The sequence below is a fragment of the Heterocephalus glaber genome, unplaced genomic scaffold, assembly GCF_053883595.1.
Source record: "Heterocephalus glaber isolate CG9 unplaced genomic scaffold, H.glaber_assembly_v1.0 deba00001572, whole genome shotgun sequence".
NCBI lineage: Eukaryota > Metazoa > Chordata > Mammalia > Rodentia > Bathyergidae > Heterocephalus > Heterocephalus glaber.
In genome coordinates, this window is record NW_028258357.1 from 2157300 (window position 1) to 2175335 (window position 18036).

The 18036-nt window shown below is 34.9% G+C and overlaps 2 protein-coding genes across 3 annotated transcripts in view; both read left to right on the forward strand.

The window, feature by feature from the left end:
- Nucleotides 1–18036, forward strand: part of Mettl25 (methyltransferase like 25) — a 244640-nt gene that overhangs the window by 214998 nt on the left and 11606 nt on the right. For both annotated transcript variants that reach the window (XM_087192796.1, XM_087192799.1), the window contains one exon: nt 1–18036. This exon is cut by the window's right edge and continues 11606 nt beyond it. The gene's annotated coding sequence lies outside the window, so the exon portion shown is untranslated.
- Nucleotides 1–18036, forward strand: part of Tmtc2 (transmembrane O-mannosyltransferase targeting cadherins 2) — a 531775-nt gene that overhangs the window by 46065 nt on the left and 467674 nt on the right. The gene's annotated exons all lie outside the window — the stretch shown is intronic.

Sequence of the window (18036 nt, forward strand, 5' to 3'; positions counted from 1 at the left end):
GACACAGCCACAATAGCTTTCCTTGTGAACACCATCAAGGCCAGAGAGAATACAATACAAAAGAAGTCATTGCTTATCTTCTAGGTTCAAATTGGACTTTTTCCAAAGTTCATGATACAAGCCCTAGTCTTGAAAGCAACGTTATAGAAGCCACTCTTTTATGAGTGATCAAAGGTTTTATTGATCTACAAGGCCCAAGATCTGCAAGTTCTCAGAGCACTGTGTTTACTCATAAATCAAGGAATGGGAAAGAATACATGATATAAGAGCAATTTTCCACCTCAGAAAGAAACGTTTGACAGCATTAATAAGGGAGAATCATTGCAGGCTTGACTAGTAGACCTTAGATTGTGCATTCCAAAAGATCAGCAAAGGTTCTACATTTCAGGAATGGGAGGGCAGGTGAGTAGCAACACAATAAAAACTGATAGAAACTCAATACATATTTAGGACTACAAGTTTGTGCAAGATATCACTGCAAGCTTTCAACGTGATCCATGAGCCTTAAAGTAAAATGTTGGAGGAGAGCACATCATTGGCAGGAACTGAAGTCAGGCTCATGAGATTCCTGAGCCCCAAGGAAAAGAGAGGAAATGCTGAAGCCAGGAGACCATAGTAAGCCTAGTAACAGGCAAAAAGATGCATGATCTATATTCATATTGACTAGGGCTTTGTAGTGCCAATTATCTGGTTGTGAATGCAGGAGAGATCAACTGCGCATTTCGACACTCATTGACTTACACTCAGGAGATCCCAAAAAGTATATGAGATGAACCTGGATCAGAGATACCAACTTGGAGTCCTGGCATCACTCCTATAAGTAAGCTCCCAGGAATTCTACAGAGAACAAGAGAAAAATAAAAGTGAGAAACAAAGTCTGAGTGGACAGAGTAATGCAGAGGTAACTATATTGAAGAACGGAAGGGATTGAAATCTCCTAAACTGACAAAATTTTCTTCTCCACCTTTAGCTGTTACAGGTCTTGTGAGTAAAGTTGCACTGTGCAATATGTAGAGAAATTTAAGTTTCCTTTATCCCACCTGAATATTTTACAAAATAATTTTTATAAGTATTTCCCTTGGAAGTTTGTGGTTCAATTTAGGATCAGAAACAGGACATCAAAGAGTTTGAAATTTATAGTTTAAGCTTTCTTTACTTCATTTTTTACCTGAAGTCTTAAGGTTACAATATTTTAAGGAAAATTATGGACTCTGAAGACGACCAAAGTCTGTCATCTAGTTTGTCTGTGGGATTTACCAATTGCTGTAAGGCTGTATTGTTTTCATAATAAATATAAGCCCCATGAACACATCACGACACTAGTTTTCCCCTTCCAATTTTAATATTTCCACCTGTATTTGAAGATGGAGTAGTCCAAAGTGAATTCTAATATTTGTCCATTCTAAACATTTTAGTCTGACTCCACAGTAAGTGTTCTTTGATAATATCTACAGCAATCATCAGATGCTTTTAAAGAAAGAATAGAGAAAAGAATCACCTATGCAACTTTTCTTTTTCTTTTTTTATTTTTTTCCTATGTAATTTTTAAAGATGTAGGTTTCTGGCACTCTCCAAATTTTCTGATTAAGGGAGTCTAGAATGACCTTCAGTAGTGTTCATAATAAAAAAAAAAAAAAAAAGCTGTCTCAAGCAGTAACCTTGAAAAGAAAGGAACCAAATCTACCAATCTGCACACAAAAGTAATCTAAGGTACATTAAAGATAGTTCTTGGAATTTTAAAATAAGCTAAAGAACCAGGCTGTGCAAAGGATAGACACTAAGAAGCTCAGATGATCTAAGTAACAGGAATTAATAAAATCATTTCTTTAGGGTACATCTCTCCAAAAGAAAATGAATTATATTATACCCATTCAATCTCTGTCTCTGTTTCTGAAGATTCAAGCTGCAGAAAGAGAGCATATGATAGGTCAAGTATTGCTCATATGTTGGCCAGGGAAGCCAAGACAGTTTCATCGGCAGTCCTATAAAACGAAAAAGGTAGATGCCTCAAATATAAGTGTAACAGTTAATTTTAAATGTCAACCTGACTGGATGAAGAGACTGCAAGAAAGGTGTTTGGTTGAAAGGAGTAGTATACTCATTAATAGACTGATATTCATAGCTGAATATGTTTTTAGGAGTGGGGCCTAGTTGGAGGAAGTGGGGCATGTCTTTGAGGACTGTTTCTCTCACTGATACTCCTCCCCTGTGCTCTGCCTCCTCACCACCATGAGGTGAGCAGCTTTGTTCCACCACTCCTTCTGCCGTGATGTTTCTGCTTTGGAGCCAGCCAACCATGAACTAAAATCTCTAAACCATGAGGTAAATAAACCTCTTTTTTAAGTTGCATGTGTCCGATACTTCCTGCAATGGGAAAGCTGGCCAGTATAATAAGAGATATTACTAGTAAAATGAAGACTCAATGATAGGAAACCAAAACTACAGTTATTCATCATAAGAAAAAGAGAGTCAGAAAGAGTGTGAGCTATTGATCTTTATTCCAAATTATCTAATTCGCCATTTCACTTGACCTCCACCATGAAAGAGAGAAACAGAGTGGAGAGTTGCTGCATGTGTTACATTCACATATGAGGATGTCCTTCTCAGTGATGGTGAGTGAACTTTTAAAGCTTTCAGTGATAACAAACAGCCTGGCATGGCACATGTGGAATGGGTTCACCACCTGTACATGAGGCAAGGAGCAAGAGGTGTTCTCTTGGGATATTGCTCAGAATTCTGTTCTTTTAACTTCATAGGCTCGAGCCCAAGTGTGACTATTTCTTTCAGTAGAAGAGCTCATCCAGGAAGCCCTGTGTCAGTAACACCACTATCCTGTGAGTAACCACAGAAGTGCTGGCATCCAGAGTGTATTTGGCCATTTGATGTTCTGAAATTTGTCAGAACAGTAAAATAACTCAGTAACTCCAAGGACATTCTACCCTTGGGGAAATTTGTTTTATTTTAGTTCAATAATCCATCCCAGATTACATCAAACTACTTTCCAATAAACTAATCAAACATATCACAATGGGGTAAAAAGACAGTACAAAATAACATTTATTTTTCTAAAGAAATGGTCTGAATTTTAATATAAATCTCTTCTATTATGAATTTCCTGGGGAAAAATGAAATTTCAAAGATTAAATCCTACTTAAAATTCATAAAGCCATAAATTCAGAAATAAAATTGTCTACCCTCATTAGCTAAATTTCTAAAGAGTTGAAGTTACAAAATCTTCAAGTTAATGTTTAAAGGAATTAAAATTTAAAATAAATTTTATTGTCCATATGAATTAAAATTAAAATAAATGAAAGTCCAGAATTCATTATCCTCAAACTCCCTTTCTCCTTAGTTTTAGCTTGAAGGCTTGCATGATGATTGTTTACCAGCAAATGCTAATACACTCTGTCACTGGAATTGATGAAATTACTTGGAAATCTCAGAAGAGTCCAAAAAGTTAATAATACACATTGTAACAGCTCTGGATCCATGAAATTTAGAAAATAATCTTATTCCTAGACTTTATAGCGTTTCCCCAAGCCTCCTCTTAAATATTATCAAAACCTATAAAAGAAACTGAACTGCTTATGAAGTAAAGAGGAAAAAGAGAGAGCACCTGAATTCCAGCCTTATTGGGGTGCTTCTCACTATTTGCGGACCAAGTTTTTAAATTTAAAGGTTTTTTTTCTCATCAAGAGGTAATTTGGCATTATGAGTGTACCACAACTGGCAGGCAGACCTATCTGTGCATATGGTTTTCTCAGAGAGTGACATTTTTGAAACTTTCTGACACACTCTTCTGCCTTTCACAAAGTTAAAAATTTTCAGTAATAGTCCCAGTTAGCAAGTTCTAAATTCAGTTGTCATTTCTGTATGTTTAATACATCTTAAATTACATTTCCTTGTTGATCTTGTATTTATGGCCTTCCAACATCAAAGTCAGCAATAGTTGTACCTACTAACAAATGCCTTCCTATATGTTACGTCCTAATATTTCAGTCTTGCTGCAGAGACTGGGACAATTCCTCTTGCTATGGAATTATTTAATTCAAAGAAGCCTTCCTGCTGGAAAGATTTCTCCTTAATTTCTGCTGAAAAAAATCATGCCCAACACATTAAAACCTAAAATTTCTCTTTAGGCTTCTGTAGTTTGTACCTGGGGGTAGGAGGTGGCTAGTGTAGATATTATCTCTATTCTGAGCTCCTAAGACCTGGAAATTTCTGACACTTTTAATGATCACAAAGGGTGATTCTCTCCTTACATTTTTCTTTGCCTTAGCCATCTCTCATTTCTTGTCAGAAACTTGAGCCAGCTTCTTAAATGGTTACTTTCCTTCCCTAATATAAAATTAGTGCTATTTACATGACCTCAAGATTTTGTTTTACTTTGCTTTCTGAACATTTATTTTTCTAAAATTTTTTCATAAATGTGGTCCAGTGAGGATTTTTATAATGAGAAATAGGAAAAGAGTGATTTCTAGGACAACTAACACAACTATTTTTCTAGTAAACCTTGTCTACTTCCATGTCTATGAATTCGACATTTTCACCCAGGATGAATTCTGCCATCAGACTAATGTCACTCAAAGGCTAGAACGTGATCTGTTAATCTTCTCCTGCCTAGCTTCTCTTTTGTTTAGTTTATTTGTTGCAAATTCTCTTCGAGTCTGAAATCTATGAATTTATTAATAAGGCTCCCTAAAGACCCAAGCAATGGCAGTTGCTTCTCCACAGGCAATAAAAGTTTCATTTCACTCTGATCCTCAGTAACGCTCTGAATATTTCATGATGATCCTCTGATTTTCCTCTTGGACAATGGTCCAATTTGCTTTTACCACTGGAACAGGTGTCATAATCATTAAGGGGAGATTTCTGGTAAATTCTTCCATGAATATTATTACTATAACAAGGTTTCATACTGTCTCTTCCTGGGATCTCTCTCTCTCTCTCTCTCTCTCTCTCTCTTCTCAGGAATTTTGGAATTTTACACCAGAAAGCAGAGACCTTTCCTCTCTTTCTTCACTAAATTCCATTAGAAACCAGCAGTTTTCCTTCTGATGAGTAAAAAATGTCACCCCCATTTTAAAAACACATTTTAAGAAGAGTTAGAACTAGATCTCTCTCCTTTGTGCTTTTGTCTCCCTCCTATGAGGCCAACGCCTAATGATTTCATTTTTTCATTAATCTCTCAAGTCCCCCCAGTTTAATTCTTTTGCCCCTCTTATTCTTCTGCTGGTCTTCTTTTCATAGTAAGACTGAAGGATATTTTTGAAATGATTGTACTTTCTCCTCAATTTCCTGAACTAGAAAATGCCAGGACCAAAGCAAGACTCTTAAGTTACATTAGTCATTTTATTGTATTGTTTCTCTGCTTTAATGAGATGACCTATTCCTTCTAAGAGAAGCCTCTGTTCCCTTCTATTTATTTATTTAGTGTGAATATTGAACACCCCTCCATGTGTGATCTAAAACTTTGGATCTTCAAAATCTAAAATTATAGCCAGAAAGAATATAATCCACAAGTCTAAAGCCAATTTGGCACCACATAATTGGTGAAATCCTTAACATTCTGTAAAAACAAAAATGGCTTGAAAAGAAGGAGACAGCCCATCAATAAATCTGAGGCAGAAGACAGGTTTTATAGGTTTGAAATTTATGTAACCCTGTGGGATGACTTTTAAGAAAAAGAATACAAATTTTTTACTACAAAATTAGATAAGAAAAATATAGATTTAGAATTACAAAATAATCTTACTAAATTAGAAAATTTGAAAAATAGCACCAAATCTAGAAAAATAATATATTTTGTTAAGTAATTATCTAAAATATCTCCTTTTTTCCCTCAGTCTTTAAACTTTTTGTTCTTTGTTTTGTTTTTGAGACAGGGTCTCACTATGTGCTCCAGACTGGCCTCAAATTCTTGATAGTCCTCATGCTTCAGCCTCTGAAGAACTGGGATTACCCAGTTCTGAAGCACTCTTTATATTATAGTAATGATTTAACAGGATTGTCTGTAGATAGGACAGAAAGGTATTCAAAGTTTTCTCAATTGATCCCTTTTTATAAATTAATGGCATCCAGGGTCCATCAAATAGTTAACACACAGATGCATTTGCTATTCATCATACTGCTGCAGGGTTGTGGCCTATAATGAATTCTTTTTTATTATTTTCTACCTGAATGTCATCAATAAAGGAAAAGCAATATTATATTTATGATTATATATCATGGTTTATGAAACATTCCTAATGGATGGGAACTTGTATTTTCACCAGGATTGGTGATAATGGAATAAATAGATACAGTTTTATATGTCAAAGCTAATAAAGCTGCCTGTAGCCACACTGATGCAATACCCTAGGCTTGAGCCTCTATTGAACTTTCCCCAGAGCCAGAACCACCAATATGCCTCCCACCTGAGGGCTAGAGATGCTGCTGCACATCCCTCCCCCAGATGGAGTTGCCACTGTACCACCACCTCAAGCTCAAGTACAATAGGGCCACATATGACCACATGCCTCCACAAGCTTATCCCAGCTAGCATGCTCAGGCCCACCTCAAGGGGAAAGTCTTTCCCACCATAGCCAATGTGTAAAGTGCAGAAGAATTGACTGGACTTTCATATGCTCAAAAACCAATGCAAAGCTACAAGGGACATGAAAAATTAAGGAAACAACACTATCAAAAGAATGCAATGAGGGCTGGGGATTTAGCTCAGTGGTTTCGCTGCCTGCTGTGCAAGCGCAAGGACCCAAGTTCGATCCCTGGTACCAAAAACAATTTTTTTAAATAAAAAAAGTTTTAAAAAGAATGCAATAAATTTCCAGTAATCAACCCCAAAAGATATGGAGATCTGGGAACAGCCTGACAAAGAATTTGGAATGCTTGTTTAAACAAAGCTCAATGAACTATAAGATGATACAGGAAAACAAGTCAATGAAATCAGAAGACCAATACCTGAACAAAATCAGAAGTTCAATAAAATGATAGAAATCATAAAAGAGAGCCAAACAAAAGCTAAGGGAATGCATTATCACTAGACCTACCTAATAAAAAAGGCTTAATGCAACTTGAACAAAACTATACTAAATAACAATGTGAAAGCATATATAAGCACAAATCTCACAGGTAATGGTAAATATATGGACAAATACAGCATAATATAAAAAGAGCAAGGCTGGTATGTAGATCACTCTTAACCTAATATAATAGTTAAAAGATAAGAATTTACTAGCAGTGATGCATTACAAAAAGAAGGAAACTGACTACCTGAACATAAAAGGGGGGGGAGGGATGAGAGTGTAGAGATTTTGGTTGTGATTGAAATTAAGCTGTTATCAATTGAAAATAGATAATTATAATTAAAAGATATCTTATTCAAGCCTCAAGTTATCCACAAGGAAAAATCGTAATCGATACACAAAAGACAAAGAACAAAATGAAAATGAATAATTATTTAGAAGTCAAATAATAAAGCAAGACAATAACAGAAGGAAACGAAACTATAAAACAGACCAAAAGAATAAAACTAACAAAATACCAAGAGTAACCCTTTATCAGTAATTATAATTTAATTTATATAAATAAATGTAAGTAAATTAAACTTCCCAATCAAAAGGTACAGAGTGGTTAAATGGATTTTTAAAAACCCCAAGATCCAGCAATATGCTGCATAAAATATATAAAGCAAATTTTTACAAACCTAGAGGGAGAAATTAAAAGCAATAAAATAATAGATGACTTCAGTGCCTCAGAAAATTATAAACAGCTTACTTGGACAATACTATAGACCAAATGGACTATAAATGGTTTAATAGACATTTACAGACCTTCTCACTCAACATCAGAAGAATCCACATAATCCTCAGGTACACCGGAAGCATTCTCTAGGATAGATCCCATGTTAGGTGACAAAACAAGTTTTAATAAATTGAGACCAGCCTGGGCACCTTAGTGAGATCCTGCCTCAATACAAAGTCAAAAACAAAACCAAAAGAAGGCTGGAAATGTAGCTCAGTGGCAGAGCGCTTGCCTACCATGTGTGAGGCCCTGGGTTTAATGCCTGTACTGGGGAAGAAAAGATCAAAATCATCCCAGAAAAAATTTATTTCAAATATCTTTTCTGAACACAGTGGGATGAACCTAGCAAGCAATAAGAGTAAGAAAATGGGAAAATCCACAAGAACATAGAAACTAACACTTTTCTGAGCAATGCTTAAGTCAGATCCAACTGAAAGATAATTTTTTAAATATCTCAACCAAAATGATAATACAATGTACCAAAATTATGGGACACCGAAATATAACAGTAATAAGAAGAAAATATATGGCAATAAATACCTACAGTTAAAAATAAGAAAGATTTTTTAAAAACCTAACATATACCTCAAGAAATTAGGGAAAAAAATAAATAAGCCCAAAGTTAGAAGAAATTAAATCATAAAGCTTAAAGCAGAAATAAATCATATATGAAAATAATTTAAGAATCTTTATAAATATAAACAAAATTCACAAACCCTTAGGAAAACTAAGGAAAAAAAGAGGACTCAAATAAATGCAATTAGATATGAAAGAGGCAACTTTACAATGGATGTGTCAGAACTAAAAGGAGTCATAAAGGACTATTATGAACAATTATATAACAACAAATTAGATTACCTAAAAAATGAGTAAATTTCTGGAAGGAAATGGCCTCAGGAAACTGAATCAAGAAAAGATAGAAAAACTGTACAGACCAATATTGAATAAGGAAATGGAATTAGGGATCAAAATCCTCTCAGTAAAGAAAGCCCAGGAGTAGATGACTTCACAAGAGAATTTTACTAGTATTAAAAATAATAGCAATTCTTCTCAAGAAGTAATTTAATTTTATAAGTTGAGCATAATCCTAATACCAAAGCCAGAAAAAGGGAAAGAAAACTGCAGGCCAATATCCCTGATGAACATGCATGCAAAAGTCCTCGCTCAAATTACTAACAAACCAGATTCAGTAAGGCATTCAAATGATCATACACTGTTATCAACTGGGGTTTATCGTTAAAATGTAAGGATTCTTCAATAACGCCAAGTAATATAATACATCACATTAACAGGATGAAAAGAAAGAAAAGCACATGATCATCTCAATAACATAGAAAAAGCATTTGACAAAATTGAATCCCCAAATTCAATTTGACAAAATTGAATCGTGATATGAAAACATCTCCAAATACTTACAGAAGGAATTTATCTCATCACAGTAAAATTCATATGCAAGAGGGCATGGCAAACATGACAGATAGTGTGAAAAAAACTGAAACATTTTTTTCTATGATCAGGAGCAAGACACGGATACCAATTAACAGGGAAAAGGAGTAAAATTAATTGAAATTGGAAAAAAGTGAAATTATGTCTATTTGCAGATGACATAATCATATATGTAGAAAATCCTAAAGATTCCAGAAAAATGGAACCTGCTAGAAATAATAAACAAATCCATCAAGGTAGCAGGATAGAAAAGCACATACAAAAATCACCTATGATTTTATTTACAATAAATAATCCAAAAAGGAAATTAAGAAAACAATCCCATTTGCAATAGCAAAAACAAAAACTAATGAAGAATAAACTCAACAGAAGAGCTGAAAGACTTGTACACTGATAATTTCAAATCACTGATGAAGAAAATTTTTAAAATCATAAATCAATGGAAATACATCCCAAATTCACAAATTGGAAGAATCAATGTTAAAATGTCTATTAAATCAATGTTAAAATGTATATTACCCAGTGAAATACAGATTCAATCCAATCTCAAAGTCACAATATTAATCTTTACCTAAATAGCAAAAAAAAACCTTAAAGCCCATTGAGATTTTGTTTGGTTGACCTCCAGAGCTGTAAGGTAATAATTATGTATTGTTTTAAGCCACCAAGTTTATAGTAATAGGTTATTGCAGCAATAGGAAGCAGATATATTGGGTCATATGGTAACTCTGTGTTTAACCTTTTGAAGAACTGTCAGAATGTTTCCTAAAGGAGATGTACAGTTTTAAGTTTCCATCAGCAGTATGTGACGATTACAGTTTAACTGCGTAATCAGCAACACTTGTTATAATGTTTTGTTTTCTTTTGAGCATAACTACCCTATCTCGTTGTGATTTTGATTTGCATTTTTCTAATGGTTTATGATATTGAATATCCTTTCATAGTCTTACTGCCATTTGCCTATCTTCTTTGAAATAAGTATATTCAGATCCTTTGCCCATTTAAAAAATTGGATTATTTGTATTTTTATTAAATTGTACGAAAATGAATTCTCCAAAACTGAGAAGCAAAATAAATCTTTCTTCCTTAGAAATTAAAAATATTAAAATTAATTTGGAACCACAAAAGACACCAAATAGGCAAAGCAATATTGGGACTTCCACTAGAGCCTGCTCCCATAAATCTTGTGGCATGGATGAACAGAGCAGAATGTATGCTTCCTGCAAGTAGCTGGCTCCCAAAGGAAGAGTGGAAGGTAGAAGCTGACTATATAGTTAGTTTACGCTCAGTTCTTTGTCTTAACTTTCCATGGGAAAGAGTTAGGGAAGTGAGAGGAACAGGAGGGTTCTGCTAATGGAGCTTTCTTCAAGAGTGGAGACATATTCTTCCATTCCTGCAGAATACTTTCCCTGTTTAGAACTTGCTCATCATTTGATTACTGAAAAAAGGAAGGCAATATGGATATAGGGGTTAGAAGAAAGGAAGTAGAGGACAAACTTACTGTCCTTGGCATATGAAAAGAAGTCACTCATGGGGTCCAGTTGAACTCACCGTGGAGCTACTGCTTTGTGGGTAGGGATAAACTCTCTGAGTGCTAAGGGACACACCCTTGTCTTGGTGATTTGAGAAGGCTGATTTGCAGAGAGACAGCAGGTGGTTGGTGTTCAGAGACTTGCATTCTTCCTATCACTTTCTCTGTCACCAACTCTAAAATAAACTACATATATTTGACAGTCAATGAGAGGTTGGAATTTCTAGCTTATGGAAATAAATGTCCTTATTCTGTAGAGAAAAGGGAGGAAAGACATGAAGATGCCCTGGCCTAATATCTTTCAGGAATAATATCACTTTACAAGATTTCTCCTTTAATTCTTACAATAAAACCGTGAAGTGGGCACTGTCAGCCTAATTTTATAAATGGGGAAACATACTCAGAGATGTTGAGACAATTAATAAGAATAGAACCAAAATTGAATTGAAATTAGTATTGACTATAAAAACCTCTATTTGTAGACCATTTTATATCTTAAATAAAATTAAATGGGTATTGTATGAAATGTTTGCTATAATTTTTTTCTAAAATGGAATAGTTATAGAGGAAAATATCTTCTTTTCTCTATCTTCAAAATTTAAAGTCAGAATCCTACAGCATGACGTTGTTTCCATGTGCAAGACTCTGAGCATGTAATACTATGTAATTATATTTGGATTCCAAAAATAAACATCTCCTTCCAGTGAATAATATAGAAAAGATTTTAGTCTTTAACATGAGCAAAGAACTCAAACTCATAAATGACATCTCCAAAATTCTTAATATTTCTAGACAACCAAAATGTTAGTTAATACGGCTCATTTGTAGCTGTACTATTTTACATTACCATCAAAGAGAGCCAATGAATACAAAATACTACCTCCCTGAAAATATTTAATATGTTGAAAATCACTCAAGATTTAATGTCACTATAATTTATGCCTTTCCTGCAACAGAAAATAAATAAAGTTGAATTTTATGGTAGCAAACCTATCTCTAGCTATCCCCAAATATTTTCATTCTTCAAAAAGTTTTCCAGTTTTTAATTTTATTGAATTATTTAAGTAAAAGCTAGAATATTTGAGGTTAAAAAGTTTAAATGAATTTACTTTAAAAAAAAAAGAAAGAAAAAAATTGCTGTTAATGTACATTCTCAGAAAAGACCCTAGAAGGCAAATTATTAAGGAATTGGTGGGGAGAGCTTGGGAAAAAGTTTTCTAAAAATACAATAAAGTAAGTCAGACACAAGTCCAAAAGTATGATGAAAAGGCAATCCAACCCAGTGAAAACCAAGAAAACCAATAGTTCATTCAGTGCCTTATTCCTCATTTTATTTCTCTGACATGGAAACAAGAAATCACACAAGTATCAAAAAGGCAAATGGTAGCAGTTTAAGACTCAGCTCAAGCTTCTTCTCTTTCAATCTTTTTCTGACTTCCCACCTGAACCCACTTCCTAGCCTCCTTTTATAGACACGTGGATCGACAATAGCCAAGAGATAATCTAAGACTATCAAGGCCCTATGCAATTTACATTTTTTGGTCTCACTCTACATTATATCTAAAATTAAAATACATCTGCATCCTGTAGATAGAAGAGCTATCTTTTGGGACCATTTGCTTATTGATAGGTACAATCAGAACATTTTTTGTTTGTTTGTCTTTTGAGACAAAGTCTTGATATATAATTTAGGCTGGCCTTGAACTCACTGTGTAGCCTAAGCTGGCCTCAAACTCCTCCTCAGCCTCTTGAGTGGTGGATTACAGGTGTACACTGCCATGCACAGCCAGAACATTTTGTACCTATGTAATTGTCACAAACATTTTATTGAGTAAGTGTTATGATTATCTACATTTCACCAGTAGGAAAAAATGGCTACATAACTCACCCATGGTCACATAATGTGTACATAATAAAACCGAAATTTAAACTCTGGGCAGTTTTATTCAAACCATCATGAAATTATCACTAAGCTATAGTGACAATGGCATGTTGCATGGGTAAATATTGATTTAACTTAGAATTTGACTTTGCATGTTTTGGAGCCCATACATTTTTTTTTTTTGAGCCCATACATTTTAAAGAATGAAAATGGTTTACAGTGCCCTTGAAAGGCATAGAGTCTGTTTGTTCTGTTCCCATAGTCCCTAATAAGCAAAATAACACTTCTTCCTCGATCACATCGTGTTAGTTTTACCTGTCTCCCTTTCTAGATAGGCAGCTCCATAGTCCTAGAAATAGACAAACATCTTACATAGAGAGGCACTCAAGAGTTTAACAGAATCAATCTGAAGAGCGTCAGAAGTAGGAAGGAGAACTTTGAGTTATTTGCTCAGGACAATTGTGCAATTTATCTGAGGGTGGCAATACTAGGATGGATGTGGTAGTTGGAGGAGGGAAGTGTATCAGAGAAATAGACAATTAGCTAATCATGTGATAATAAAGAAAAAGTGAGCATACGGAGGAGCTGGCAGGGAACCATGATCCAAAATCAGACTTACAAATGCAATGGAAGGGCATAGTTATTATTTTCCTAGAGAATTTGAAAAAAAAAAAAAGAAACATAATCCTAAAGTTTTACCAGCAGGCCGATAATTATAATCGAGATACTTCAAAGGGTCATATGTCTCTAACATTTTATTGGCACATGCTTTGAAATTTATATTAGTTAAAAAAATTACTAAAATTTTATTCCATGGTTATAGCAATTACACATATTTCACTGAGTCCACAAACTTTTATACATGAATTGTACTAGGTCGTTGTCTTTTCACTTACTTGAAGTTACATCCTGTATCTTTTGAATTCAAAAGGTAACTGTTGGAAATAATTTGATTCTGTTGATAATGGAACCAAGAGGAGTCAATAATTAAGCCAATTCAAAGATAACTTATTAGCCTTTTACTATGTCCTTATCATTGGCACAGAAGTAGGAAAATACAAAACTATCTCGAAGAGTGAAAATATTTGTACATGCCACTTGGCAAAACGGCAATGCTAAATAACACACCATTACTACTTGTGTAAGTGATATATAAATAAGTGTGTCATAATGGAAAAAAATGTCAGTGTAGATTGAAACTATCAAGGAAAAGTGAGGGAATATTTGAAAGTTTTAAAGCATGTGAATTATGAGTTTAAAACCAAAAAGACCTGAATTCACATCAATACCTGTCACTTATTTTCACTGTGACTTAGGGCATTTATTTAATATATCATGATTCAAGTTCTCAACCCATTAAATATAAATAATAAATAAATAATACTCATTAAATTGTGATAAAGATTCTAAAGTGACAATTATTGACAAAAATTCAACTCAGGATCACGCTCATCTTTACTCATCTATCTTGGTAACAATGTGGAGGAAAGAGTGTATGTCGTCGTCATTGAATATGGATCATCATAATCTTAAGAGTAGTAGTAAGGTTACTCAGAACAGCAACTGCCTGAGTTGGATGTGGGTATTAGCAAAGAGCAACAGAGAGAGCTATGGCAACAGGATAAACAGAGATAAGGAAATGATGGGTGGTGGGTTTTTTGTTTGTTTTTCTTTTTTTCAGACAGGGCCTCAACTGTGGTTCTGGCTGGCCTTGAACTCACTAAATACCCCAGGCTGGACTGGAACTCACAGCAATCCTCCTCCCTCAGCCTCCCAAGAGCTGGGATTACAAACCTGCATCACCATGCCTGGCCTGTGTTTTGTTTTTAATTAATGAGATTACCTTGTTCAAAAACATTAAAGGACTAGAGATAACAGGGAATAAAATTGTGTAAATAAGTTAAGGATAAATTGCAAATTATGACTCCAGTGACTTTTTCCTTTGGTGAAGGTGAGAGTAGGAGAGAAATCACCAAAGACCCCTTATAATTTTCAATTGTCGTTGTGAGGCATTCACTTGACTAAATGAGATAGAGAGTAAAGTATTATCTTAAACTGAAGAAAAGAATATTTGGGTTCATTTTGTCCTCTGTCAAAGGAATAAGAACCTAAACTAATTTTACTTCAGGATGCAGAAACACTTTGAAACATTGGAAGGGCATTGGCAGGTATTTTCTAGTATTCGTATGATATCTGCCAATCTCTTTAGAGCATAAAGGTTTCTGAGGGACAAAATGTGTAAGACAGCAATGCTTGCAGGGAACTGGACCTTTCCATCCTAGTTAACAAGTAACTTGATGCAAAATAACTTTCATACTAATAAGGAACTTCACAGTAGCCAGCATTGGTCGCTACATAAGCTCCATGCCCATCTTTAGTTATTTCTGCTTTGGGAACATTTCATGCCATTTGTGCCCAAGGAAGAACCAGGAAGTAAAGTCTTCTGTGAATAGAAGAAAAGAACAAGTCTCTGCCCAAGGGAAAAGGGCTCATTAGGAGACAATACTGACAGATGTCTGCTCTCTGAAATGCCTGGTACCTAGAGAAAAACTCAGATGCACTGGATTCCCAGGACGTAAAAGCTGTCAGTGCATGGAAGAGAGGAAGCATAGTAGGCAGAGAAGAGAGGGAGACCGAGAAGGAAGACCAACCATCCCTGTTTGTCTAGAATCAAAGCATTTCCTGGAATGTGGGACTTGCAGTTTTAAAACTGGAACAGTCCTGGACTGGTAGGGATGGTGGGTCACCCTAAGGACAAACCCAGATTTCTCTCTGGAGACCATATGCACAGCTATAATGAACAAAGAAGGACCAGCTGATCACAGATACAAGGCATCAACCTTGTGCTTAAAGTGCAACCCCTCACTGTGTAAAATCACACAATCCAGCCAAATTCCCTAATTGCTTTTCTAATTCACTAATTTGCTTTCTGCAAATGAACAGGGACATGTGTAACACTTTTTAAAAATACAAGTATTGATCAGTAATTCTGAATCAGAGACAGCATACAGAAAAATACAAAAAAAAAATTTTCTTGATAAATCTGCCCTCAGTCATAGCTTCCTAAGTTACAGGGAATGACTGAATTTTTCTTTTTCATCAGAAAAGCTACTTTTCCTTCAGCAGAATTATGAAGGCAGCACATTATCTTCTAAATTGAGAAACTGCCCTACAGGTGTTGTGTCCAGAATCAGTCATTTCTGCAGTGATCCATGCTTTCAAAGCAGTCATCTCACAACCTGATTCTCTTTTCATAGAATAGTAGTTCTGACTCAAAGTCTTTCACGAGAATATGCACTTAGTGAGTATCAGGAATTCTGTCTATCAGGTCCTTCAGGAAATGTACGCACTTCCACATGCTCTTTGGGATCAAAAGGGATTCCCATTGAGCCAATCCATAGTTTCCACTAGTGTGTTTCTTCAGTTTTCGATAGGATTTTACAAACTTGGGTAAAATGCCTATAATCATGGATAGAAATTTGAGGATACTCATTTCTATATAAGGCAATCATTGGATCATTTAAATAAAAGATTCATAATCTAAGATATCTTGAGTTAGCACTGTGCTTGTGTGAATTCTGTGATATGGATTTGGTGGCTTCAGTGATGATTTCATCCCTCTTTATTTAGTTGCTCTTCAGGTATGTAAAAAACAAATGTAGGTAGAGGTCACAGCCTTCTGAAAAACAATCATACATTCCCAGTAACACAGACATTTTCCAGTGGTAGTTTTAAAAAAAACTTCAAAAAAGAGAATGTAATTATATGTGGTTGAATTTTTTAAAGTTCTACACTTTGTAAAGAGTTTTGCAACCCTTGGACCAGGAAGGTAATTGCTCTGTTAAATGAATGTGTCTAAAAAAGAACAGATAAATCTCCTTTTTCTGAGAAAACTATGATCATCATGGAAAAAAGTAAATGAAGATTGACAGTTTTAATTTCAAGCAGAGGCATACATTTGAGTGACATGCTAAATCATGGTTAGATATGATAATAAATAAAATTAATTAGGCATCACCCATCAAAGAACATAGAAACTAAGAAATATTTAAAAGTTATACACACCTTCTACTTAATAAACTTAAAAGTAGTGTGTTACCTATTTAACTGTGTACCTAAGCATTTTCCTTCATTAAATTCGAAGAACTATGGCATTTAGAAAGAGTGATTGTACAATGCAGTGGCTCTTGACTCCATGTAAATGATACATGATTGCTCCTAAAAACCCTCAGACCAGGTGCAAATGACAGACGCAACAGGCATGATGACAGAGTTCTTGTACACAGCAAAAAGAGGGTTGATTTATCAAGGGTTTCAGCATCCACAGCTGTTTCCCTTCAGTTCATGTGACTGAGCTGCTTTGTTAACAGACCTGATAATACCTCCCTGATTATGTTACTTTGTTTCTCTCTCTCTTTTTTTTTTGAGTATCAGGTTGACATAGCAATGAAAAAGAACTTTAAAAGTTTCTGATGAAACTGAGAAAGATGTCAAATTCAATGGCATTTGGAGGTGCTGTGCTTTTCACCTGTGGTTGCTTTAATCAAAACGACTCTGCACGATGAACATAAAAGTCCCTCGAGTGTTATTTTTTACTGTGAAGTGAATGCATTTTTATTTGAGACCTACAAAGCACATGCTTCAGTTGAATTTATCAATAGCATGGCCTTTGTTCGGGATTTGAGTCAAATCATTTTCATCAAACTGATTGTAGTTATAACTAAAATTATTTGAAGCTGTTCATGTTTCACTCTTTGATACCATTCATGCTGATGTGTTCTCAAGAAGGGTTATTCTATGGCCATAGAAACCTGGGTCAACACTAACAATAGCAGACCTCTCTGGGTACGTGGCTGAGTATACTGATTCACCACCACCAGCTGGTAGAGGCTCTTCATGTACCCAGGACAGAGCTCCTTGATTCAAAATGGTACAAAATAAGAAATCAACTCCAACATTTAAAAGAGGAGTTTATTGTCAGCCAGTTAGTAGTACAAAAAGCCTAATACGTCAAAAGAGGACTACAGTTATAATATGACCTTCTAGATTTTGATGATTCGATGACACTTCCTGTTGGCTGGTGACAAGTCATTTCTTCACTAGTTCTACCAAGGTAATGTAATGGGGTGCGGAGCTCCAATTGTGGCTAAGCTTTGTGAGGGTAAGTCAAAAAAATATTAGTTTCTGAAATATACTGAACATATACATTGTTTTTTCCTAATCAATGATATGTTTTAATTAGTGAAATGCCTGAAAAGTATTCTCCTAGAGTTTAGGATATTATAGTATTTACTCCAGTAATCTAGAATCCTATGAAAATTAAAATTGAAACTCAGGAATTCTGAAGGATGAAGAATATTTCTATACTGCCATCTGC